Genomic DNA, 27,767 nt, shown 5'->3' with positions numbered 1-27,767 from the left:
TGGGATTGAATAATATGGAAAATTGCCAGACACCGGTAATATCCATGATCAGGAGACATCTCTGAGGATCTATCCTGGGTCCGACACATTGATACAATCACAAATACAGCAGCTGTATTAGGAGTTTGAAGAGATTTGGAATGTCACGTCACCAAAGACACTTTCAAATTTCTGAAGATCTAGCACGGAGAGCATTCTAACAGATTGCATCAGCATCTGGTATGAAAGGGCCACTGCACAGGGTGGGGAAAAGCTGCCGAAAGTTGTAAACTCAGCCGGCTCCATCATGGGCACTAGCTCCCTCAGCATCCAGGGCATCTTTAAAAAGTGATGCCTCAAAAAGGCGGCGTCCATCGTTAAGGACCCCCATCACTCCCAGAACCTGCCCTCTTCCCATTGTTACCATCAGGCAGGAGATACAGGAGCCTGAAGACACGCACCCAACACTTCAGGATCAATGGCTTCCTCTCCATCAGCAGCTTTCTGAATGGACAACGAACCTGTAGGTTTTCGCAAATAAAACAGCATGAGGCATTTAATGTTTATTAAAAACTGTAACAACTTGTTTGTTGTACACTGAACATAAAGCGCAGTAACAGCCCTGTATGTAATTACATCACCACGTCAGACCAGCCTCTTAAAGTGAAACCCCAACAGAATATAGGTGGTTGTGAATTATGTACATTTCTACCAATTACATTATCCTATATGGCCCCCCGTTAGACCGGCACTGTGAGCCTCTGGAGCCCAGACGAGCCATCCGGCTCGGGTCCTATATTCCATGGACGGAGGAACAGCAGAGGCCCCTGGCTTGGCAACAGGTTCGTGATGCCACAGGTCCGACGGGAATCCTCCACACCTTGGCGGGCTGGCTTAAAGTGGTCTACCGAAGCACATTCAGGTTTACTCCCCTTGTCTATGGTAAAATCCCTTTCTCTCCATAGCAAAATGCAGAATGGACCGTCGTCAGGGGGGCCTAAAGGGGTGCTTGGTGGGCAAATGCAAACGAGGTGGAACGTCGGTCAACAGGAACCCAAGCGGGCTGTACACCATGGTGGGAGGTGGGAATAAGTGAAAAGGAATTGACTTTACTGAGGAGGGCAGAAAAGCTGTTGGGAGGCCGTCATGGCATCAGGAATAAAATCACCCGGCACTTGTAACAGCTGGCCATATACCAGCTCTGCCACGGATGACTGTAGATCCATCCTTGGACTCAGTTTACACCCACGCTGTCGGAGCAGTGCTGCCAGGATAATCAGGAACACGACCCACCCAGCCAACACACTTTTTGTCCCTCTTCCCTCCAGGAGAAGGTTCAGGAGCTTGAAGATTCATACGGCCAGATTTGGGAACAGCTTCTTTCCAACTGTGATAAGACTGCTGAACGGATCCTGACCCGGATCTGGGCCGTACCTTCTAAACGTCCGGACCTGACTGCACTACCTTACTTTCCCTTTTCTATTTTCTAATTATGATTTATAATTTAAATTTTTATTATATTTACTTTGATTTGTACTTCAGGGAGTGCGAAGCGCAGAACCAAATATTGCTGTGATGGTTGTACGCTCCAGTATTGATTGTTTGGTGACAATAAAGTAAAGTAAAGATCCTCATTTGGAGCTGTACTGAGCCCCAACAGGACCCATCAGTCAGGGAGGCCCTCAGAGCAGCTGTTGAGGAGCGGTCACTAGGCCATTGGACTGCGGGTGATACGCCGTGGTGTGATGTATCCGAGGTTCTGGACCATCGCAGCCCAGTGGTATGATATGAATTGGGGACCGCAGCCAGAGGACATGTGAGCTGGGGTGCCAAACCGAGTAACCCAGGTGCTGATGACTTGGGTGCATGAGACCACTGTAGGAGGGAAGAGGACCAACAAGGACATGGTCAAACCATCACTCAGGGACCTCAGAAGGTGCTAATGATGTCTGAACATGAGGGTTAATTTTTGCCCGTTGGCACTCCACACAAGTTACAGTCCAATCACACACATCCTTTCTTAGGCTGTGCCACACAAATTTTAGTGCAACCAGTTTTTGTGAGGCCTTCCAGCCCGGATGCGATGAGCCATGTATGGAGTCAAAAACAGTCTGATTCCAGTCTGCGGACACTACGGGGTGAGGGCAACCGGTTGAGACATCGCACAGGAGAGAAACCCCAGCTTCTCAGAACATAATGTCAGCCAAATGCAGGCCTGTCACTGCTGTTCGGTAAGCCTAGACCTCTGGGTCAGTAGCTTGGTCGGTTGCCATACTGGCATAGTCAACCCCTATGTGTACAGTCCCAATGGCTGGCCGTGAGAGGCAATCATGCACAGTATTATTTTTCCCCTAGATATGTTGTATATCAGTTGTGGGCTCAGATATGTACACCAGGTGACGTTGCTGATGTGCAGACCAAGGTTCTGATATCTTGGCCATCAAGTTCACAAGGGATTTATGGTCACCGAACGCTGTGAATTGACGACCCTCTAGAAGAAACTGACAATGGTGGACAGCCAGATAGAGATTGGGAGGCTCACAGTCAAACGTGCTGTGCTTCCTTTCCGGGGGGGGGGGGGGGGGGGGAGCTGTTCTCACTGAAGAAGGTGAGTGGCTGTCACATGCCTCTGACCAACAGCACCCACAGCATAGTCCGAGACAGCAGCTATAATGGCCATGGGTGCGCCTGCAGGGTCATGTAGGAAAGAGCTCATTTGGTATTACCAAAAGCCCTGGCATGTCCACTGACCAGTCAAGCACGTGTTAAAGGATACTGTACAGGGGGAGCATAAATTCAACAGCTTGTGGAATGAAGTGGTGATAGCAATTCATCACACCTAAAAAGTCCTGTAGTTTTTTAGCAGTGCGGGCACTAGGAAATCTATAATAGCGGCTACTTTGATGGGAGGGGTTTTGCACCTTCCGCAGAGATGTGATGGCTGAAGAAGTCAATGGTTGATGACCCAGCCTGGCGTTTAGCAAGGGTAATAATCAAACCGTGTTGGCTTAAGTGCTCGAAGAGTGTGAGGAGATGAGATTTGTGTTTGGATTTGGATGCACTGCTGATAAGTATGTCATCCAGGTGAACAAAAAGAAGATCTAAATCTTCTGATACAGAGTCCATCAGCCTTTGGAAAGTTTGTGCTGTATTTTTCAGCCCAAATGGCATGGGCAGGAACTCAAAAAGGCCAAACGGGGTTTTGGGAATGTCCTCTGAGCACACAGGCACCCGATGGTAGCCCCTAACTAGACTGACTTTGGCAAAAAAATTAACTTTCCAGCCAAATGTGCTGAAGAGTCTTGGATGTGTGGGATTGGGTAATGATTGGGGATGATGACATCATTAAGGCGTTGGTAACCGCTACATTGGCAACAACCACCATCGGACCTCTGGACCGTAGGGAGGGGTGAATGTTGGCAAACTCAGACTTTGCGGTTGCCAGCTTTTCTGGGTCCAGTCAACGCGTGCAAGGGTGGTCTGGCAGGCTAGTTGTGGAAATGTGTTGCTTGACCCGGTGTTTTGTGTGACTACAGTAGAGAATGCGGGCTTGGCGAGGTCTGGGAACTCACTCAGTAGTCGAGTAAACTCGTATGCAGTGGTGTATGTGCTTGACAGAGTCGTTGCCAGTGACGTTAAACCCGATTCGAATGGCAATGTTGCAATCCAGAGGAATACTCAGACTGCTGAAGGAGCCCCGCCGGTCGAGCAGCAGCTGGGGGGAGAAATGAATGTCATGTTTCAGGTTGGAACTCTCCACCAGCATCATCAGATCACTGAATGCCAAAGCAAGCTAAAGGTCCTTCTCCCTTCCCTTTTCTTCCATTCCCCACCCCGACCCCTTACTTTTTCCCTGACCTGCCTAACACCTCCTCCTGGTGTCTCTCTTCCTTCCCTTTCTCCTATAGACCACTCCTGTCGGATTCCTTCTTCTCCAGCCCTTGACCTTTCCCAGCCACCTGGCTTCACCTATCACAGGATGCTGTCCAAGTTGCATGCCATCTTGAACAATGACTCCCATCCACTCCATAATGTACTGGTTAGACACAGGAGTACATTCAGCCAGAGACTCATTTCACCAAGATGCAACACTGAGCGTCATAGGAAGTCATTCCTACCTGTGGCCATCAAACTTTACAACTCCTCCCTCGGAGTGTCAGACACCCTGAGCCAATAGGCTGGTCCTGGACTTATTTCCACTTGGCATGATTAACATTATTATTTAATTATTTATGGTTTAATATTGCTATATTTCTACACTATTCTTGGTTGGTGTGGCTGTAACGAAACCCAATTTTTCCCGGGATCAATAAAGTATGTCTGTCTGTCTGTCTGTCTTTCCAGCTAGTCCTTCTTTCCCTGCCTCTACATTTTTGTCTGGCATCTCCCGCCTTCCGTTCCAATCCTGAAGAAGGGTCTTGACCCAAAATGTCAGCCGTTTATTCATTTCCATGCATGCTGCCTGACCTGCTGAGTTCCTCCAGTATTTTGTATGTGTTACTGTGGATTTCCAGCATCTACAGAATCTCTTGTACTCACATTAAGGCCCTTGCTCTATGGATTCTCTGCTTTCTTAAATGAGTCCGAAATCCTGTTGATACCAGCTTCAAACGTGCTCTGTAACAATATCAGATTCTTCACCCTTCCTTTCCAATGCTGACGATGGTTAGTGGCCTGAAACATTGACTCCTTATTCTTCTCCATAGATTCTGCACGAGAACCTTCGTCAGGGCTCAAATGGAAAGGGCAGAAGGCAGGAAATGAAGGTGGGGGAGAGGGGAAGGGGTGCAAAGCTGGCAGGTGATAGGTGAGGCCGGGTGAGGGGGGAGGTGGGTGAAGAAAGGAACTGGGAAGTGATAGGTGGTAAAAGACAAAGAGCTGGAGCAGAAAGAATCTGATAGAACCAGAATCAGAATCAGAATCAGGTTTATTGTGACGTGAAATGTGCTTATTTAGCAGCAGCAGTTCAATGCAATACATAATATTGAAGAAAAAATAAAATAATAATAACAAATAAATAAGTAAATCAATTTACAGTATATATATATTGAATAGATTAACATCATGCAAAAAAAACCAGAAATAATATATATTTAAAAAGTGAGGTGATGTTCATGGATTCAATGTCCATTTAAGAATCGGATGGCAGAGGGGAAGAAGCTGTTCTTGAATCGCTGAGTGTGTGTCTTCAGGCTTCTGTATCTCCTACCTGATGGTAACAGTGAGAAAAGGGCATGCCCTGGGTGCTGGAAGTCCTTAATAATGGATGCTGCCTTTCTGAGACACTGCTCCCTGATGATGTCCTGGGTACTTTGTAGGCTAGTACCCAAGATGGAGCCGACTAAATTTACAACCATCTGCAGCTTCTTTCGGTCCTTTGCCGTAAACACCCCCCCCCCCCCCACGTACCAGACAGTGATGCAGCCTGTCAGAATGCTCTCCACAGTACAACTACAGAAGTTTTTGAGTGTATTTGTTGAAATACCAGTCTCTTCAGACTCCTAATGAAGTATAGTCTCTGTTTTGCCTTCTTTGTAGCTGCATTGATATGTTGGGACCAAGTTAGATCCTCAGAGATCTTGAGGCGAGTGGATCATGTGAGAAAGGGAGGAGGAGGGACACCAGAGAGAAGTGGTGGACAGGTGGGGAGAAGAGAAGGTATGAGAAAGGAACCACAATGGGGAAATGGGAAAAGAGAGAAGTGGGAGGGGGAAGAAATTACCAGGAGTTGGAGAAACCAATGTTCATGCCATTAGGCTGGAGGCTACCTGATGGAATGAGGTGTTGCTCCTCCAACCTGAGAGAGGTCTCATCTTAGGAGTAGAGGACCACCATGAGAATAGGAAGTAGAATTAAAATGAGCGGCCACTGTGAAATCCCACCTTTCGTGGCTGATGTGAAGGTACTTCAAGCCTTCTTGAACTGGAACAGTCCTCATGGAACAATGCTCCCTTAGTACCATTCTACGACCAGCTCAAAGTCTAGGGCTCCGCATCTCAGCAGTGACTGATGCATCGTCGATTTTGCTCCAAAAGCATGCTCTGTGTATGATTACCATTTGAGCTTATTTTCTGGGCAGTATTAGGCACAGCCACAGAAGATTACTGCAAGTTGTCTAAAAATAACCAGTGATCCGATTGAAGAAAGCAATTCAATTAACCGGGCTGTCTTTTTGTAGCTTTCAGACCTTCTAATCCATGTGCCTTGTTAAATCCAATCTCCAGTAGCTTTAAATATAACTGTGAAGACCAGCCGACAATGTGTAGAAAGCTTCACCACCAGTGTCATCAGACAGAGCAGGTTCCTGGTACTCCAGTATTTTTTGTCTAATTAAGCAGCTGCTCCAATTTGTTAAAAAGGTATAAAAAAAGATTAACTGAGAAATAGAATATCAACTTAAATGAAATACAGAACAAATTAGAACACAACCAATACTGCTACAGTACTATAAAACTGTGTATTAGTTCCGAACAGTTATCTAAGGAGGAATTCCACTGCATCACATACTTTGACCGTAAATGAACAAAATCAGTGCAGACATCTAATTCAGATAATGGACTGCCTTCATACAATGCTATTGATTATTACATCCTCCAAATCTTCATTTTCAATGTAACATTTAAGATAATTGTCGATACCTTCAAATTCTTCATCATGCCTAACTTATTGAAATTGTGAATTAATTTTATTTTCACTCCTGGCCGTTTCTGGTATCTCCAAACCTGAATGCTTGAAACAGCAGTGAGCAAAGAAGTTTTGAATTGTCTTACTGCTTATTTCTTGCCAACTATCAGTGACAAAAATTGATTTTTGAACAAAAACACATGGAACTGAAGCTATTTAAAAACTGTTCACTCTAAATGTGGTGTAGCAGCCACATAACATGTACACATCCAACATTAATTAGTAACTGTTCAGCAACAGTCTCCTGCTCCAATTAAGTGGCCTAGTGTCCCAGATAAACGAAGGGAATCCTGGCCATTTTCTCGATTAGTTATTGTTCTTTAAGAGTTGTCCCAAATAAGCAGCTGTCCCAATTAAGCGATGGCCCAATTAACTCAAATCCATTGTACTTTGACTGAGGAGCTGAAGCTAAGAGTGAGCAATGGGACAAGAATGATTAAATTTCTCTTTGTAGAGGATAGAGTGGAGAGAGGTGACTGGGTAGAGGAGAGTGTTGTTGGTTTGAGTAAACTACGGTTTTTTCCTTTGGAAGGTTGAATTTGAGAGCAAAGTTCAGGGTTAATGGCAGAATTTTTCACAATGAGAAGAACAGAGACACTTTGGGGCCCTTTTTCCTGGATCCCTTAAAATTGCTGTCCACCTTTAGTTGGGGGATTGAATTCAAGAGCCACAAAGTAATATTGTAGCTCTATAAAACTCTGGGTAGGTTGGAGTGTGGTGTTCAGTTCTGGACACCTCATTTCAGAAAGGATGTGGACACTTTAGAGAGGATGATGTCTGGATTAGAAACCATGTCTTATCAGGATAGGATGAGCCAGCTAGGGCATTTCTCTTTGGATTGAGGTAGAATGAGGGACAACTTGATAGAGGAGCAAAAGATGATAAGAACCATGGATTGAATGGACATTCAGAGACTTTCTCCCAGGAAGGAAATAGCTGTACAAAAGAACATATTTTTAAGGTGATTGGAGGAAAGTATAGGGGGGATGTCAGAGGTAAGTTTTTTTTTACATTGAGGGTGGTGAGTGTGTGGAACACCCTGTGAGGGTTGGTGGTACAGGCAGATACTTAGGGGCATTTAACAAACTCTTAGATAGAAAAATGAAGGGCCATGTAGGAGTGAAGGGTTAGATTGATATTAGTGTGGATTAAAAGGTTGGTACACCATTGTGGGCCAAAGGGCCTATACTGTGCTGTAATGTTCCATGTTCTTAAACAAGTTTTGGACTAGAATTTAGAACAGTCATTGGATCTACACAAGAGACAAGTGTAAAGGTTTTCAGTGTATCTGTATCCAAGTAGCATCTGTATCATTAACATCGAGTCTACTGCTACATTCAACAATGGCTCCTTGCCTCAGACTTTTGCCAAGGACATGGTCTGAACTCTGTACCAAACTGCCATGTTTGGCATTTTCCAAAGTTCTCCATTCCACCCGAGCCCTAGTCTTTGGCCCATTCCCAAGATTTTGGCCCTGGTTTGTCCTGGAGATATAAATAGTGCTGTGCTGTATGAGAGCTTCGTATCAGAATCAGAATCACTGGAGTACATTGTGAAATCTGCTGTTTTGCAACAGCAGTACAGTGCAATATGTGATAATAAAAATTATAAACTACAATAAGTATATAAAAAAGGAAGTTAAATGAAATAAGTAGTGTACAAAGAGAGGTGGTGTTCATAGATTCAGAAATCTGCTGGCAGAGGGGAAGAAGCTGTTCCTGAAACATTGAGTGTGCTTCTTCAGGCTCCCATACCTCCTCACTGATAGCAGCAATGAGAAGAGGGCAAGTCCTGGGTGTTGGGGCTCCTTAATGATGAACACTGCTTTATAGCATCATGGCCTGGAGTGGAAACATCAAAGGCCTTGAATGGAAAATCCTATGAGAAGTAGTGGGTACAGATCAGTCTATCGCAGGTAAAGCCCTCTCCACCACTCAGCACATCTACACGGAGCGTTGCTGCAGGAAGGCAACATCCATCATCAGAGAATGACTACCCAGGAAGAAGATACTGGAGCTTCGCCAGGTTCAGGCACAGTTATTACCCTTCAACCATAGGGCTCTTGAACCAGAAGGGAAGGTTGCACTCAACTTCACTTGATTCATCACTGAATTGTTCCCATAACCTATGGACTTACTTTCAAGGAGTTTTCATCTGATGTTCTCGATATCTATTGCATATTTATTTTGTGTTTGAACTGTTTGCAGTCTCTTGTACATTGGTTGTCTGTCCATTTTGCTGGTCTTTCATTGATTCTATCGAGTTTCATGGATGTACTGTGTATGGCCACAAGAAAATTAATCTTAGAGTTATGTAGTGAAATACATGTACTTTGATAATAAATTTACTGTGAAGTTTAAGGTGTTGCCTTTTGAAGATGTCCTCGATGCTGGGGAGGTTAGTGCCTGTGATGGTGCTGGCTGAGTTTACAACTTTCTGCAGCTTTTTCTGATCCTGAGCAGTGGCCCCTCCATACCAGACAGTGATGCAACCAGTTAGAATGCTGTCCAGGGTACATCTGCAGAAATTTGTGAGAGTCTTTGGTTTCTTCTCAAACTCCTAAAGAAATATAGCTGCTGCCGAGCCTTCTTAGTGATTGCATCAATATGTTGGGTCCAGGATAGATGTTGACACCCAGGAACTTGGTGTCACTCTAGGAACTCTCTATATTTGCACACCGGTTTATGATACAATTCAGTTTACACTCAGTGGACATTTTATTCAGTAGCTCCTGTGCCTGACAAAGTGGCCACTGGCTGTACGTTCGTGGGCTTCTGCTGCTGTAGCCCGTCCACTTCAAAGCTCAATGTGTTGTACGTTCAGAGACGCTCTTCTGCACACCACTGTTGTGGTTATTTGAGTTACCGTCACCTTCCTGTCAGCTTGAACCGGTCTGATGTTTGGTCTGAACAACAACTGAGCCTCTTGACCATGTCTGTACGTTTTCCTGCGTTGAGTTGCTGCCGCATGATTGGCTGATTAGATATTTGCCAGTGTACAGGTGTCACTACGTTGGCACAAGAATGTATCAGACATTTTCAGGCTGCCCCCAGCACACTCTGAGGCTGTTAACACCAATGGCACATTTCAGTCTGTGTTTCGATATAAGTGGGAGAAGTAAACCTAACCGAATATCCAGGTTAAAAATGCACCCAGGGACAGCTGCAACCTTCACCTTGACTTATCCCGAAAATAAGAAAGAATAACGTCACTTGTGCCAGTAAGCCACTTCTTTCACTCTGCCACACAGCCTACATGCACACCCACGTAAATATTTTTATTTTGATGATCGATTTTATTTTAAATCAATCTGCATTCCTGACAAGACTGAGTGACGCACTATGTGTAAAAAGGAGATGAGACAGGTGCTGCCTGGGTTTTAAGGGGGAGAAAGGCACCCTGAGGAGGCAGAGTAATGTTAGATTTTATTTGCAACTGAGTCAGTGTTACGATTTGTTCTGATAGTGACTCAGTTCTGGGTCACGACGATTGTCAGATTGATCCAATTAACAAGCTGGCTTTATGAATAACCATGTGTGCTGTGTGAAGTGTGGTTATATCAGGAATGTATTAGAAGAGCTTCCGGTTAAGATCCACAATTCAAATTTATTTATGGCATGACATCGAAACGTACAGTGACGCATGCCGCCACACATTCTGGGACCGACACAGCACGTCCGCGGTGCTCGGCAGAACAACAATGACCACGAGAAGCAACAAGACCAGCCCCATTCCTCCCTCCCTCCCACCTACACAGACCTCCACCCCGGGACAGACTGCCTTCAGCCTCCAGTGGACTCGATCACACAGACACTGCCTACCCCAACAGACCCCCAGAGATTTGCACACTCAGGCATCGGCCAACGGGCCGTGACATCCAGACCTCTGATTTCATCCTCGAGCCTCAATCCTCGACAACGGCCGCAGGACCTGCCAAACATCAGACCACGTATAGGAACTGCACCTCCCTCAATCCCAGGACTGCAGAGAATGGTGCGGACAGCCCAGCCATCTGTAGTTGTGAGCTTCCATTGATTCAGGACGTTTACAAGGACAGGTGTATAAAAAGAGCCCAAAGGATCATTGGGGACCCGAGCCATCCCAACCATGATCTATTCCAGCTGCTACCATCTGGAAATCGGAACCGCAGCATGAAAGCCAGGACCAACAGGGGAGGGGACAGCTTCTTCCACCAGGCCATCAGACTGATTAACTCCTGCTGACTTGAGTGTTCTCTATGTTACATTGACTGTTCTATTTATTATAAATTACCATGATTGAACATGGCACATTTAGATGGAGACATAACATAAAGATTTTTACGCCTCGTGTATGTGGAGGATGTAAGAAATAAAATCAGTTCAATACCCTGGACACGCCGATATTGGGAACCTGGATACTAGGCTTCAAACTCTGGTTTCTACCATTCGCAAAACCATTTGCAAATTCGGATCTTTTCCCACCTGTCTGCATCTGTAGTTTTTCGTGCCTCACAAATGACCAGGAGATGCAGAAGATTCTTCAAGAAGTATTAAACTTTAATTTGCAAATCAAAGCTGAGACAGTCATTGAGCTAGTCGCTGATTGCCCATCGATCCTTGTACATAGCATGTTTTATAGCAATCTCCTGGTTTAGTTGTATTAGCATATGCAATCGGTCTATAGTTGCGTATCACACGTACATCCGCCACTATTGTTTTTACCCATTGACTTAATCATGTTCTAATCTACATCTCTTAGCTACCTCTCATTAACACACCATTATCTTCTACATTCTTAGGATTTCATTCTCCTACTAAATTGGATACATGCATAGCACATAGCAAACTCAAAGCTGACTACATAGTTTTGGTTACACAGAAAAGAATGCAACTTTTATACTCCAATATATCCCCCCTTTGAGACCCATAAGGTCTCACATAGAGAAAGAAGACTAAGAGTCCGCGCACAAAAGCCCTAATAAACTCAAGCACTTATTCCCAAATCTTGGGTTAAACTATAATTTTGTGCACCAAGACCTCAAAGTATTTTCTCCCTGTTACCCTGGGCCGCTGAGCCAAAAACCTGTCCCTTTGTACCTGAGACAGGGAAAAAGACTCAGAAGCCCTCACAATCTACTCCCACACTGTCGTTTTGCTGTGGTTCATCCTGCAGGTGTTGTAGGCTGTAACGATACATTTTCGGTGTTTCTTTCTCCACTAAGCTTGCTTCAGTAATTGCCACGAGCATCGAAAATTGTTTGGCTGCAACACGCACTACAAGAGACTTGAGACAAGGAAGAAAACAGCACAGCACAAGCGCACAGCTCAACAATACAATACTGACAGCTATTGCCATTTTAGTCAGCCATGCTCCCCATCCTCCGAGTCTACTTTCTAACCAATCAAATAACTGATGTCCGAACCCTGCATTCTGTGCACATACCTCGCACTGTGACAAGACAAATTCCACTGAAGCCTGTAAATAAGGTGACCAAAAACCATCCTCCTTTATTTGCTTTATCACTTCCCCCCTTGCACAATGGTCAATCCCATGCGCTTCTGAAATCAGAATCATCAGTAGAGGGGTAGGCACTACCAACAAACCGTCTTCCGTGCTCCACAAGCCTTCTGCTTGGCCCCCCTTCGCCTCCACATTGTCTGTTCTGCCAAAGTTGCCTTACCTTGTATTTCAATTAGGTCCTCTACCACAGGTTCTGGAGCTAGGCTTACCTGGGGGGCAATGACAGCAGATGTACATCCAGACGCTTTTCTGGCTGCCTCGTCCGCAGCTTGATTTCCCTTTGTTATTACATCATTTCCCTTTTTATGTGCCTGGCATTTTACTATAGCCAATGCTTTAGGTTTCATTATGGCTTTTATTAAGTCTAGAATTTGCTGACAATGTTGTATGGGATCTCCGCTACTTTTTTTAAAACCTCTCTGCTTCCACACTGACTCGAACAAATGGCATACTCCATGAGCATATGCCGAATCAGTATAGATGTCTACTGTCTCACCTTCCATCACTTCACACGCAGCTGTCAGGGCTTTGATTTCCGCTAGTTGGGCAGAACACGGTTGGGGACAGGATTCCATCCTAATAATCTTATAGCTCGACTGATCCTGCTGCACGACTGAGAACCCTGCATGATTTCCATCATAATCCCTATAACAAGAGCCATCTACGAACAGAACCTTTTTATCTGCATCCTCTAGTGGTTCTGACCGTAAATCTGCTCTTAATTTGGCAAATGCCATCGTCTTTCCTACACAATCATGGGGTTCTCCTTCATAGTCTAAAGGGACAAAATCGGCTATATTACTGGTAGTGCATCTCTGTATAGTTATGTCAGGAAATGTCAATAACATCTGATACACTGCTATCCTGGCTGGCGTCAGCACAAATTTCCCTCTTTCCAGCAATTCTGCTACTTTATGGTGTTTGTACAGAGTCACGGGATAGCCCAGGGTTACAGATGATGCCTTTTCATATGCATAGTACAGCGCCGCCAATCCCTGATAACAGGGTGGATACCCCTGAGCCACCTCATCTAGTCTCGTACTGTAGTATGCTATCAGCTGCTTTGCTTTTCCTGTGCCTGTCTCCTGTGTTAGAACCGCTGTAACATAACCCTCCTGTCGGTTAGATACATACAAATGAAAAACCATCTCGTAGTCAGGCAAAGCTAATGCTGGTGCTGACTGCAATTCCTGCTTAATAGTATTGAAAGCTATCTCCGCCTCTCCATTCCACTGTAAGCCGTTCTTCAAATTTGTATGTCCTGCTTCTTTCATTATCTTTCTTAAAGGTGCCACAATCACAGCATATTCTCCTATCCAATCTGAGCTGTACCCTGCCATTCCCAAAAACGTCATCATCTGCCCTACAGTCTGGGGTTTTGGGGCCTTAGTTATTGCCTCAATCTGATCTGGTGCTATCGCCTTCACTCCCTTGGATATTACCCTGCCTAAGTACTCCACTTGCTGCGTGCAAAATTGCAGTTTCTTTTTGGATACTTTGTCATCCATGCGCCAGCTTCTCTAACAGAGTTACAGTGTCCTGCTCACACTGTTCTTCGCTGTGGGAGCAAATCAACAGGTCATCCACATACTGTAACAATGTACTTTCCAATGGTATGCCCTCTAGGTCTGCCTTCAACACCTGATTAAAAACGTGTGGTGAATGTTTAAACCCTTGCGGCATTCTGGTATAGGTATACTGAGCACCTCTGTAAGTAAATGCAAACAGATACTGACACTGGTGGGCTAGAGGAATGCTGAAGAAAGCCGAACACAAATCAATCACTGAAAAGTAACTTGCTTCTGGTGGAACATTAGTCAAAAGCGTGTGTGGGTTGGGGACTACCGCTGGCCAGTCCTCTACCACATCATTTACCGCTCGCAAATCATGCACCAATCTCCACTTAGATTTATCTGCTTTTAAGACCGGCAGCAACGGGGTTTTGCATGGACTGTTTGTTCTTTTAAGCACTCCTATTTCAAGCAACCCCTGCACTGTCGACGCTATTCCCTCTTCTGCTTCTGGTCTTATAGGGTATTGTGGTCTCCTGGGTGGAATTGCTCCTTTTCTCAGCCTTATTTCCACCGGACTAGCTGTTTTTATTTTCCCTCAGTCCGTGTCATGCTGTGACCACAGAATAGATGGCAACTCATCTAACCTTTTATCTTTCAGCTGGCCTCTTTCCTTTCCCAGCAAGGACAGGTGTGGTTGGGGAGTTATTTCGACCTCTCTCACTGTCCCTACCATATCTACACTTACCATTATTTTAATGCAGCTGTTGTCTTCTGATATCCACACTTCTGGCATGATTTCCCTCCACATTGTTACGGTTTCAGCACTCTTAACTAAGGGTCCTAAGTCTTTAGACTGATATCCCATGTTTACCAACAACGTTACGTGGAGACAGCCTCCGGTATCCTGTACCATTTTTCTAAAAAGGTGTTCCACTTAACTTGTAAAGCTGCCCCTTGCTTTCCAATTATCACAGCCTCCCCTTCCAGGCGCTGCTGGGTACACGCCTCTAGGTGCCATTTCTCTTGTAACTCCCTGTTCTGAGTCTCGTCAAAAATCACTGTACAATGTAGCTCAGATTTGGGCATTACAGCCCTGGATAATATAGCCTGCACGCCCTTTCCCCATTTCTCCCAGGTTTCCTGAATCTGATCTGCGATGTCTCCTATCCAAAAGACATTAGCCTTCTTGTCTTCTCATACTATCAATTGAGCCCCTGCTCTTTCCACACTCAGCCCATTTCTGGTGCATTCTACTTTTAATTCCAGTTTCAATAAGGCATCTCTGCCTAACAAATTAATCGGAGCTCTTTTAAATACTAGCACCGGCAAAACAATTTCTTTATTTCCCATTCTCAACCGCATTGGAGCCGTGCACTGTGTCAACTGCGTTTTACCCGAGAACCCTACCGTCTTAATAAACTTTCCTGACATGGGAAGGTGAAGGGCATACTGTGGCTGTACACAAGTGTACGTGGCTCCAGTATCTATCATCATTGGTGTCAGTTGCCCTTCTAACATAACCTGAACAATGGGTTCCTCGTCTGCCTCCCTTGTTATCATTGGGTAATGTCCCTTCCCACTTGAGTTCTCGGGGCACCCCTAATACCTCGCATAGGGGTACACAGGTCCGCTTAGGCCTGTGAGGGCTGGTCCTTGGCTAAACTTTAGTTCCCTTCTTATCAGTTCCTGCTGGTGTGTGACAGGCCATGGTGTAAACGGACAATCTCTTCTCATGTGACCTGGTTGATTACATCCCCAGCACAATCTCTCTACCTTTCTTTCCCCCTGTTTCCTCACTGGTCCTCTCTGCCCATAGCTCCTCTGTTCCCCTCCTTGGGACTTCCAGTCCTGCCTGGGCTGTTTGAAATTAGTCTGTTCCTGATAGGGCATTTGTGGAAATGCTCCTCCAAAGACGTTGATTATTGGCATGGGGTTTTCCGGCCCTTGTCTTACAGTATGATCGGTTCCCCCATATAGCAGTGCTTTGTCCAGTTCGATGGCTGTACTCGGACCGGCGGTTGCTGGCAGCATCTTTTAGCTTTTCTCTTTTTCCTTCTTTTTGAGTTCTTTGAACTGCATTTGTATTAACTTTCTTTGCACCTCTTCCTGCTGCTCAGCCAACCTTCGTTTGTCTTTCCGGTATTTCTCAACCGCATGGACTACGTGGTCTCTAAATTCTTGTGGGGTCTTTGACATCAGCCCAACCACTCCCTCCAGTTTGGATTTAACTTGTGGAGGCATTGCTCCAAAATGCTATGTCGGAACAGTGTGGTGATAATTAAGCTATTTTCCACCTCTTGCTCAGTCTCCACCTTTTCAGCTGGTTTTCTACGTAGGTTGCTGGGTTTTCAGTGTCTCCCAGTGGATCCCCTCTTAAGGCTTTGGGGTCCACTTTGGGTGGGTAAAGCTTTCTGAGGGCCTACCATACCCTCTGCCTCACTCTGTCAAACCTGTCTCCATCAGTTCTTGGGTCATTTGAGTTTACTATGCCAGCCATTTCCATTAGTTCGTTAAATTTGGAGGTTCCCATCAACCTTATCAATCGTGCCTTCAAATCTCCCATAGCCAATAATCGTCCCGCCATTTCTTCTTCAAAGGTTCTAATCCATTTCCCTGCTCCTTCATGTAGACTGGACAGACTGTTTTTCAGCCCTTCTAGGTCCTGGCATCCTCAAGGGATGTACTGCACTTGTCCTGACCCTTTTACTAACAATGACATCATTCTTCCTCCTCCTTCCCACCTGCCCTGGCTCTCCTCCTCGCCTGACTCCCCATCTGTCTCAGGGCATGTCTTTACTGCCTCCCACTCAAATGTCTCCGGGGTCCTCTTCTTCCCTCGGTCTCCCTGTGAAGTCCTTCCTTTCTGTCTTGATTCAATACTAGGTTGGCCCGTGGAGTATTTTTCGCATCTCCTCTGACAATCCCCTCTCAGTAACTTATCTAGCTCTCTCTCTACTTCCGCAAGTCGCTTCCCTACTGCCTCCTTCTGCTCTTCTAGGCTTCTGCCTCCTACCTTTTCCCCACAAATTCTCACATCCTCTCTCTCTCTCTCTACTTAACTCTTGCTCCTCCAATGAGTCACCTTCTCTGTCTTCCTGTCCGTGTCTGTACGCCTGTGGCAGGGACTCCTCATGATCCTTACTCGTGCTTGATTCCCACAAGAGTGGTATCCACAGAACTTTCTCTTTGCACCTCGCCCGTTCAGACCCTTATCTCTTAAGGCGGTATCCATGAGGATTTTCTCTATTTTCCCTTTCCCTGCCCGTTCAGACCTTCGTTTCATACGAAGCGGTATCCACGAGGATTTTCTCTATGCACCTCGTCTATTCAGACCCTTATCTCTTAAGGCGGTATCCACAAGGATTTTCTCTATTTTCCCTTTCCCTGCCCATTCAGACCTTCATTTTATACGAAGCGGTATCCACGAGGATTTACCAACACCACGTGGAATTTTTCTTAACTTCTTATTAACTTATTTGTACTTACCCTCACTGCAGTGTTCTTGATCAATCCTCTGAGCCTCCTGTTAACCCCCAATTCTGCCAGATTCTTTGGACTGGAGAAACCCTTCGGCAGTGGTTCCACACTTCTGAGGCTCCAAGACCTCCCCAAAGCCAACAGAATTCTTAGTTCAAATTGTCGCAGAAAGCGCTTACCTTTTGTTTGGGTGCACCCTTAATTCTGTTAGCCTTGTGGGGGTCCCTAGAGGACTGGGAAGCGTCCCCAATCTGCCGTTTCCTTTCCGCGGGTCTCTATCCAGACCTGCTGCGGTCGCCAATTTTGTCGTGGTTTCTCGTGCCCCACAAACGAACAGGAGATGCAGAAGATTCTTCAAGAAGGGTTAAACTTTAATTTGCAAATCAAAGTTGAGACGGTTATTGAGCTAGTCGCTGATTGACCACCAATCCTTGTACATAGCATTTTTTATAACAATCTCCTGGTTTAGTTGCATTAGCATATCCAATCGGTGCATCCGCCACTATTGTTTCTACCCATGGACTTAATCTACATCTCTCATTAACACCCCATTATCTTCTACATTCTTAAGATTTCATTCTCCTACTAAATTGGATACATGCATAGCAAATAGCAAACTCAAAGCTGACTACATAATCTACATCTCTTAGCTACCTCTCATTAACACACCATTGTCTTCTACATTCTTAAGATTTCATTCTCTAGCAAATAGCAAGTTCAAAGCTGACCACATAGTTTTGGTTACACAGCAAACAATGCAACCTTTATACTCCAATACATCGAAATCCGATTCTGGAACCCAACAACTCACTGACCCTGGAGGCAAGGGAGGTGAGGCTGCCAGCCATCATTCACGTTGGTCTGTCATAGTCTGGCCTGACCTCAAACCCAACCCCCATATTCCTGTCCATAATCCTTAATCTGACTCCAACCTACTCACCCTGTCCCCAAAACTACCCTTGCTGGACTGACACCCCTCTACAGATGTCCTTCGTCACGGATCCATGTCGCTGGCCTTTGCGTACAGAGGTGGAGCGAAGGCCAGACTGCCCACTAGCTCCCCACGTCGGGGTTTGTAAACACTGACCCGACTCCAAACTCACCTCCCTGTCCCCAAAACCATCCCCACTGACTGAAATCAACTAAATCCGAGCCACAGCCTCGATGGAGACCGCATCTCACTGCTATCTTAGAATTAAGGACTCTTTGATTATTTATGAATTAATTTATTTAGAGAGACAGTACAGAACAGGCCCTTCTGGCCCAATGAGCCACACCACCCAGCAAATCAGCTATTTAATACAAGCAATAATTGCAGGAGTATTTACAATAACCAATTAACCTCCTAATAGGTCTTTGGATTGTGGACGGAAACCAGAACACCCTGAGGAAACCCGGGTGGTCACGGGGAGAACGTACAAACCCCTTACCAAGGGTGCTAGCGTTGAACTCCAATAGCCTTCTGGCCCATAGCCTTCTCCTCATGCACATTGGTTATCAGAAATGACAAAATAAATCTCCCATGCAATTGCTAAATTGAAACAATAAAAATAACTTCATCGTGGAATCTAAGAGAGTACATGACCATCTGTGTTATTGTGCAGCTCCCTGGTACTTTGAAACACACACAGTTAATCAATCCCCCTCTCATGCTCTTTCTTCCACGTCCTGTTCAATTCCCTTTCAAATGCAGCCATTGAGGGTGTTGTCAATGTCAATGTCACACCCTAGCGAACACAATCATTTGGTGTATGATCTCAAGGGATGTCAAGCTTCAGATAAAATACGGCAGATTCTGGTTAATTGGGCACTCCAGTGCTGAACACCCCTAGTCCTTCAAGACAGATGGATACCATCATCATTTATTCCTCGGTTAAATGGTAGCTTGTATTTTTATAGCTTTTTAAATACTTCCACAAAACTTTGGCCGGTTGAGGCAGCTACTTGATTAGGCCAGGATGTACTTGTCCTGATGTTGCCCAGTGTATGGCAGGCAGGCACTGAGGAGCGGAGGAAGCATTGGAACACAGAAGCTTATAGCACAGTACAGGCCCTTCGATCTGTTGCAGAGAATTAGGTTTGCAAACTCGGTAAAGGGGATCGAAGAGACCAACTGGGGTTAACGAAACAAAAACCAACACTAAGACATCAGCGGCACTGACACACGATCTCCAGTCCATCAGGAGGGGGAGAGGAGAGTGGGGAGAGGGCAGGGGTGAGTGGTACGGGGGAGAAGGAGAGGGTGAGGGTGAGGGGGAGAGGAGGGGAAAGAGAAAGGAGAAGGGGATGCAGGAGGGTGATGGGGAGGGGATGAGGAGTTGGGGGGGGGAGATCACAACACTTCTACATCAGTGATCCTTTGATCACATTCACTTGAAGCAGAGATGAGGAGGAATTTCTTTAACCAGAGGGTGGTGAATCTGTGGAATTCAATGCTACAGGTGGCTGTGCAGTGCAAGTCATTAGGATAGTTAAAGTAGAGGTTGATAAATTCTTGGTTAGTAAGAGCAACAGATGTCATGGGGAGAAGGCAGGAAAGTGGGGTTGAGAGAGATAATAAATCAGCCAGATTTGTCGAATGGTCGAATGGCCTGATTCTGCCTCGGTTAATAATAGGGGTCCATAGCACAGAAAAGGTTGGGAGCCCATATTGTACAGTACGACTTAACATGTTTTGGTCTTATGTGTTTTAAAAGGAGCTGCTATTCAGGTCTGGGCAATTTAATGGTCTCATTCATAATCAGCCCACTGACACATTATAATTTTTCCAACTGTAAATGAAAAAGACTTCAACCACACAATGCCTCAGATTATGTAAATGCTGTTACCATTGACATGAGAGGCTCCAGGTCACCGTCAGCACGATAGAAGCAGTGGGTGCAGTACAAATCAATGCAATAATTAATCCTGTTAATGGGAACAAAACTGTTCTGGCTGCTAATCTTTCCATTCATTCAAACAGCGGCATGGTAGCGTTGCAATTAGCATAAAATAGCACACACGAAAAGCTGGAGGAACTCAGCAGGTCTGACAGCACCTATGGAAAAGAGTAGACAGTATATATTTTGATCTCAGACCCTTCTTCAGGAAGGGGGGAAGTCAGAGTAAGAAGGTGGGGAAGGGGAGGAAGAGGGACAAAGTGGTAGATGATCTGTGAAAATTGGGGGGGGGGGTGAAGTATAGACACGGAAGTTGATTGGTGAGAGAGAAACAGGGCTGGAGAAAGAGAATCTGATAAGAGAGGACAGAAGACCAGGGAAGAAAGGAAAGGGGGAGGAGCATCAGAGGGAGGTGATGGGCAGGTAAGGAGATAAGGTGAGAGAGGGAAACAGGAATGGGGATTGGTGAAGGAGAGGATGGAGAGGGGCAATTACCAGATGTTCAGGGAATTGACATTCATGATATCAGGTTGGAGGCTACCCATATGTTACTCCTCCAACCTGAGTGTGGCCTCATCATGGCAGTAGAGGAGGCCATGGACTGACATGTCCGAATGGGAATGGGTAAAGAGTTAACATCATCATTTTACAGCACCAGTGGGTTCGATTCCCACTGTTGTCTGTACATTTTCCCCGCGACCGTGCGGGTTTCCCACACATGCCCTGGTTTCCTCCATTTCTACTGTCCAAAGTCGTGCCAACCAGGAATAATAGGACAGAAACTAAAATAAATATAAGTGAGTTTTGAATTTGTTCCCCTTGGATCAGCTTATTTGAGATTTATTCATGAGCACGTTATCAGATATTTCACTTGTAACTCTGACGCTCACCAAAAACTAGCAAATATCTACAGATATATTGTGGAGAGCATTCTAACTGGTTGCATCACTGCCTGGTATGGAGGGGAGGGGTCCTGCGCAGGGTTAGGAAAAGCCGCAGAAAATGGTACACTAACAAATCCAGATCCGTCCCCACCATCCGGGACGTCTCCAAACGTCAATGCCTCAAGAAGATAGCACCCATTCATAAGGTCCCCACCACCCAGGACATGCCCCCGATTTATTACTGCCATAAGGGAGGAGGTACAGGAGTCTGAAGACACACACGTTTCAGGAACAGCTTCTTCCCCTCCACCATCAGATTTCTGAATGGACATTGAACCCACGGACACTACCTCACTACTGTTTTCAAGATTCAAGGTTGTCTAATGTCATTCCTCAGTGCACATGTGTAAAGGAGAATGAATTGACTGCCACTCCAGATCAGGTGTAGCATAAAAGCACAATAAATATCAAAGTAAAGGCAATCCTATTAAGCACAATGTACAAGTTATTGCCAAGTGGCAGTGCATGGGGGAACAAAGGGCGCTGAGGGATCATGGAGAGGAGTGGTGATGTGGATGTACTGGTGGTGGGCGTTGAGGTGGATTGTGTTAATGTGGTGAGTTCTATAGACAGTTAGCCCTATGCTGTGGACTGGCAGCCTAGGCTCTTTAGATAGGGCTTTTCATTCACAAATGTCAGACTAATTATTGTTTTCAATTTACATTAAGAACTGAAGTCCCACTTACAACAAGAGGCTGAACAAAGAATATTGGTTGGAAGTTGAACTTAATCAAAACTTTTCTCTTGCGCACCACAGTTCCCAAGGAGGCTTTAGATCACATAGAGGGAGAGGCAGTTTAAAAGAAACAAACAAGGACTGTCAGCACATTTTGCATGCCACAGTTTCCAAAGAGACATTTGATTGTGAATAATTAGGCACTACGCAAGATCCAGTAAAAGTTAGGTTTAAGCAGAGCGGCTATTGTGTGAGCAGACCAGTGTTGGAGTGGAGAGATGAGGCTTTGGCTCATCAAGGCTTCAGCAAGGAGAGGCATAGGCTGTAGGTAGATTTTTTTTTCATTATTTATTCTTTATTTCTTTTCTATTGCACATTTAGAGCAGTGGGGATGCTGGGCAAGTTAATGGAATGCTCCTCTTGTGGGCTGTGAGAAGGCAGGGAGTCTGCTGGTGTCCCCGGAGACTACAACTGCAACAAGTGCTTCCATCTGCAGCATCTAACAGACCATGTTAGGCAGTTGAAACTGGAACTGGATGAACTCTGGATCATTCGGAAAGCTGAGGGGTCGCTAGACAGGACATTCTGGGAGATAGTTACACCCAAGGTGCAGAACGCTGGTAACTGGGTGACCCTCAGAAGGAGGAAAGGGGATAGGCAGCAAGTGCAGAGTAGCCCTGTGACCATTCCCCTCAACAACATGTATACCTCTTTGGATACTGTTGGTGAGATGACCTAGCAGAGGTCAGCTCTCTGGCACTATGGTTCAGAAGGGAAGGGGGGAGATGATGTGAGCTGTAGTGACAGGGAATTTGTTGGTCAGGGGAACAGAATGGAGGTTCTGTGGACAAGAATGAGACTCTCAGGTGGTCCACACCGGGACTGGTGACAGGGTCCCGCAGGGTTCCAGGGTTGTGACTTCTGGACTGCTACCTGTGCCATGTGCTAGTGAGGCTAGAAATAGGAAGAGCATGCAGTTTAACACATGGCTAAGGAGCTTGTGTTGGAGGGAGGGTTTCAGACTTCACTGGACTCTTTTCCAGGGAAGGTGAGACCTGTACAAAAGGGACGACAGCTCGATATTCAGGGGTTCCATTGTTTCAGACATGATAGAGTGGGGGGGGGGGAGATTAAAGAGAGAGGGATGGCATTACTAGTCAGGGAAAATGTCACTGCAATACTTAATCAGAACAGACTGGAGAACTTGTCTGTTGAGGCATTATGAGTACAACTGAGGAATAAGAAAGGTACAGCCATATTAATGGGATTATATTATATCCCACCCTACCGTCCACAGAGTTAGGAGAGCAAATTTATAGAGAGGTTTGACTAGAGCTGCAGAGGGTTGCAAACCAGAGAACAAGATTCACAGATCGTATGTTGCCTCCTGGGTGCCAGGGTCAGGGACATCTCAGATCAACTCCACAGCATTCTTAAGAGTGAGGGTGAGCAGCCAGAGGTCATGGTCCATGAGCACCAATGGCATGGATTGGAGAGGTAACAGATTGTTGCCAGAAACATGACTGTAACATGCTGTGAGGTTTCACTGCTAATGTAATGCTTTCTCGGTAGCAGCAGTGTTTGGGTTATGACTAGAGAGAACGGGGTTTTGGAATGTGGGCTATCCAATGAGAGGGAGGTTGTTCTTTCTTGTGGGTCTGGGAGCAGGGATTGCAGTCTTTTGTCGGGGAGAGATGAAGAGAGAAGATGAGAATAGAGAGAGTTGGTAGACCGCTGGACAGAGTGGACTTGGAGCGAGGGTCTGAGGGTCGGCTATGCTCGGAGGAGGTCGACGGGAAACCGGTAGACTGAACCGTCAGCTCCAACGTTGCGCATTAGACTGTTTCATGAGAATGGGCCCTTTTCTTTTTTTTATTTCTTTACTAACCCTATAGTCAAATTAAGAAATATGAAGATCTATTGTTTAACCGCATATCGTGTACTGTTTGTTATTTCAGGGTACTGATTTGTAACAGGGGACACATCACACAGCATCCACCCAAACGAGATTTCTTAAGTTTGGCCGGCCCGGGGGCTGTCTTCCCCTAGATTAAGCTGCTAGCTGAACCGAGTTCGTAAGGTTGTGATGGTAGGTGATTTTAACTTTCTATCTATTGACTGGGACTCACGTACTGGGTGGATAAGAGTCTGTCAGATGTGTTCAGGAAAGTTTCCTTAATTAGCATATAGAGGTCCCAACTAGGGACAGTGCGACACTAGATCTCCTATTAGAGAACGAGACTGGGCAGGTGACAGTGGTTTGTATAGGGAACCACTTTGCATCTAGTGATCATAGTTTCAAAGTAAATATGGAAAAGGATGCATCTGGTCCTTGGGATTATAATTCTCTATCGGAGAGAGGCCAGTTCTCATGGTATCAGAAAGCATTTGGCAAGTGTGAATTGGGGCAAAATGAGGTACTTGAAAACTATAAGAAATGCAAGGGAACACTTAAGGAGAAAATCAGGAGGGCTAAAAGAAGGCATGAGGTGGATGAAGTTTCACCAGACAGGGTGAAAGAGAATCCTACAGATAGAGTATATTAAAATAGCAAGAGACACAATTGGTCCTTCAGAACATGTCAAAACCAGGGATTCGGCAGCGCAGCAGATTCGGCAATTGCACTCGTGAATATGCATGTGTCAGCTAATTATCATTTCATTGTGATAGTGTTTAACTCCATTCATTCCGCCGTAGTTTTTTATTGAGACTTGGACATAGCTACGCTTTGTTATTTGCATTCCGCCTGAAACTGGACTGTCAGGCCAACTGACTCTGAAGACGAGCGGTGTTCATTTTGTTCTTAGTTCTTCTCTTCGTTTTCCATTTGAGAGTTTTAGTTAACAGCCCTGTTTTGGCCGAGTGCTTATTGCTTTCTTTTCCCTTTAACAGTGTTTGCATTAAAGTCTGTGAACTATCGACCTCCTCCAGTGTCTCTCACTCCGCACTTGGGCCATGTCCACACCTGGTGACAGAACACGGGAGTGGTGATCTATGAGAATGAGAAAGGAGTGGGGACAGACAGAGAGTGCATCGATTTGAGGCATTGCAGCAGTGAGGTCATGGATGGTATTCAGGTGACAGCAGCAGTGGGATAGTTACTGGAAAGTATTCTCAGGACCGATATACAAGTATTTTGATAGACAGGGACTGATTAGGGGAAGTCGACATGGTTGTTTGTGTCGAAGGTTGTGTCCAACCAACCTTGTAGAGTTTTTCAAAGATGTTACCAGGAAAGGTGATGAAGGCAAGACAGCTGATGATGCCTTCATGGAGTTTAGCAAGGCACTTGACAAGATCCTGCAAGAAGGTTTAGTCACTTTTGACGTTCAAGGAGAGGTAGTAAATTCAATTAGATACTGGCTTCTCGGGAGAGTGGCAGTAGATGGTTGCTTGTGACTAGTGGAGTGCCACAGCAATCGGTGCTGGGCCCATTGTTGTCTCTCATCTGGATGACAATGTGGTACACTGGATCAGCAAATTTACAGATGGCACCAAGATTGGGGGCGCAGTGGACAGCAAGGAAGGCTATCCTGGCTTGCAGTGGGTTCTCGACCACCTGGAAAAGTGGGCTGGAAAATGGCAGGTGGGATTTAATAGAGGCAAGTGTTCCACTTTCAAAGGCCCAACCAGGGCAGGTCCTACACAGTGAGCCGTAGGGCACTGGGGAGTTCAGTAGAACAGAGGGACCTGGGAACATTGATCCAAAATTCCTTAAAAGTGGCATCACAGGTAGGTAAGTTTGGAAAGTAAGCTTTTGGCATATCAGCCTTCATAAACCAATGTACAAAATACAGGAGATGGGACATGGTGTTGAAGATGTTGGGCAGGTTATAAAGGCCATGATCTGTGAGCAGGTTGATGGAACAATTTTTCAGCATGCACTAGATGGGCCAAAGGGCCTGTTTCTGTTCTGTGGTATTGTATGTCTCTGAAAAACAACTCTTTGTTCTCTGGAAGTGTCAGCTGCTGTGTGATAAAGCCCTCTCCCTCTCTCCAAGCCCACAGCCCTAGAGAGTGATCATCCTACACAACGGTGGGCAGGCTGGTTCTGGTGATGCATTGGGTTGTTTTGAGTTCCTACTGCCTGCCCCAGCGCAGTTTCCATATATATATTTTATTGTAATTTACAGTAAGTTTTTTAATTTATTGCTGCTGTAAAACAACAAATTTCACAACTTCTGTCAGTGAAAATAAACCTGATTCTCCATCCTGCGCGACTGTTAAAACAAATTATAACAGCTCTTGCCTCTGGCCAGAACGTAGATGCACACTGGTGCCTCTGTCTGTAGGGTGGAAACAATGTGGGTCACTGCTCAATCCTGCGCTGAGTCATCAAAAAGATTGCAATGCTTTTTAGCTCCCAGGCAATTAAATAGAAAAAATGGTTAAAATCTGAGTAAGACACAAAATGCCGGAGGAATTCAGGAGCTCAGGCAGCATCAATGGAGCTGAATAAACAGTCGGCATTTCGGGCCTGGAACTTTCATCAGGATTGGAAGGAAAGGAGGTAAAAAATGGAATAAAAGAAGTCGGGGGAAAGGAAGAATTACAAGCTGGCAGGTGAAAGATGAGGCCACATTAATATTTGATCTGAGTTCCTGCTGGGTATCTATTCGTTTATGTGAGGGCGTACAGGAACATGCCAGCTAACTGAGTGGTGTCACAGCAACAACTTTGCACTCAACGTCAGCAACACAGAACAGCTGACTGTGGGCTTGAGAAAACATAAGACGAGGGAGCAAGAACCAATCCTCATGGAGGGATCAGAGTGAGTTCTTGGGTGTCAGTATCTCTGAGGACCTAGCTTGGACACAACATATTGATGCAGCTACAAAGAAGGCAAGACAGCGGCTATATTTCATTAGGAGTGTGAGGGGATTTGGCTTGTCAAATAAAACACTCAAAAAATTCTACAAATGTACTGGGGAGAGCATTCTGACTGGCATGGGGCAAGAGGGTGGGTTGGGGCTACTGCACAAGATCAAAGTTAAGATGCAGAAACTTGTAAAATTAGCTCCATCATGGGTACTAGCTCTGTAAGTTTCCAAGACATCTTTATGGAGCAGTGCATTAGAAAGTTGCTGTTGATTATTAAGGATCCCCAGCACCCAGGGCATGCCCTTTTCTCACTGGTACCATCAGGTAGGAGATACAGAAGCCTGAAGGCACACACTCAGCGATTCAGGAACAGCTTCTTCCCATCTGCCATCAGATTTCTGAAGGGGCATTGAACCTCTGAACAATAACTCACTACATTTTTATTTGTTTTTGTTTGCACTACTTGCTTTAACTTAACTATTTAATAGACATATATATAGTGTCTATAAAAAGTATTCACCCCACTTGGAAGTTTTCACATTTTATTGTTTTACAACACTGAATCACAGTGGGTTTAATTTAGCTTTTTCTGACACTGATCAATAGTAAAAGACGTTTTCATGTCAGAGTGAAAACAGATCTCTACAAAGAAACCTAAATTGATTATAAAGATAAAACACAAATAATTGATTGCATGAGTATTCATCCCCTTTAATATGACACACCAAATTGACACTGGTGCAGCCAATTAGTTTTAGAAGTCACATAGTTAGATACATTAAGGTCACCTGTGTGCAGTCGAGGTGTTTCAATTGACTGTAGTAAAAATACACCGGTATCTGGAAGGTCTAACACTGCTGGTGAGTCAGTATCCTGGCAAAAGCTACACCACGAAGACAAAAGAACACTCCAAGTGTGGTGAACTATGTGCCTGTCGGGACACGCCCCTGCTGACTGCTCCTGTGGCACCTCCCACAGGCCCCTGTATAAAGGAGACCTGCGGCCTGAAGATCGGCCTCAGTCTCCAGGACCTTGTATGATAGACACTCACTCCTGGTTCCTTCTTCCAGTCAATAAAAGCCGATATCTCGCCTACGTCTCAGTGTGAGTTATTGATGGTGCATCAATTTTATTGACTGGAAGTTTTAAAACATGGAACCCGTTTTGCGTCCGGACCGGTTGGATTTGGACCCTCAAGACCCTGACGCAGCTCTCGCTTTTGAACACTGGCTTGCATGCTTCCAATCGTACTTGGCGGAGCTTCGTGCGACTGAACCCGCCGTTATGCACA

General features: G+C 45.4%; 1 long non-coding RNA gene across 1 annotated transcript in view; it reads right to left on the bottom strand.

The window, feature by feature from the left end:
• Positions 1–13: 13 nt before the first annotated feature.
• LOC132395063 (uncharacterized) overlaps positions 14–27,767 on the bottom strand; it is a 43,358-nt gene continuing 15,604 nt past the window's right edge. Inside the window, exons 2-3 of the long non-coding RNA XR_009512509.1 lie at positions 3,552–3,694; positions 14–500 (exon numbers count right to left, since the gene is read on the bottom strand). This is a non-coding gene — a long non-coding RNA (uncharacterized LOC132395063). The remainder of the gene's footprint in view (positions 501–3,551; positions 3,695–27,767) is intronic.

This window comes from Hypanus sabinus, chromosome 6 (genome assembly GCF_030144855.1).
Source record: "Hypanus sabinus isolate sHypSab1 chromosome 6, sHypSab1.hap1, whole genome shotgun sequence".
NCBI classification, from domain to species: Eukaryota; Metazoa; Chordata; class Chondrichthyes; order Myliobatiformes; family Dasyatidae; genus Hypanus; species Hypanus sabinus.
Note: the sequence above shows the minus strand (reverse complement) of the source record. Positions and strands in the feature narration are given on the sequence as shown.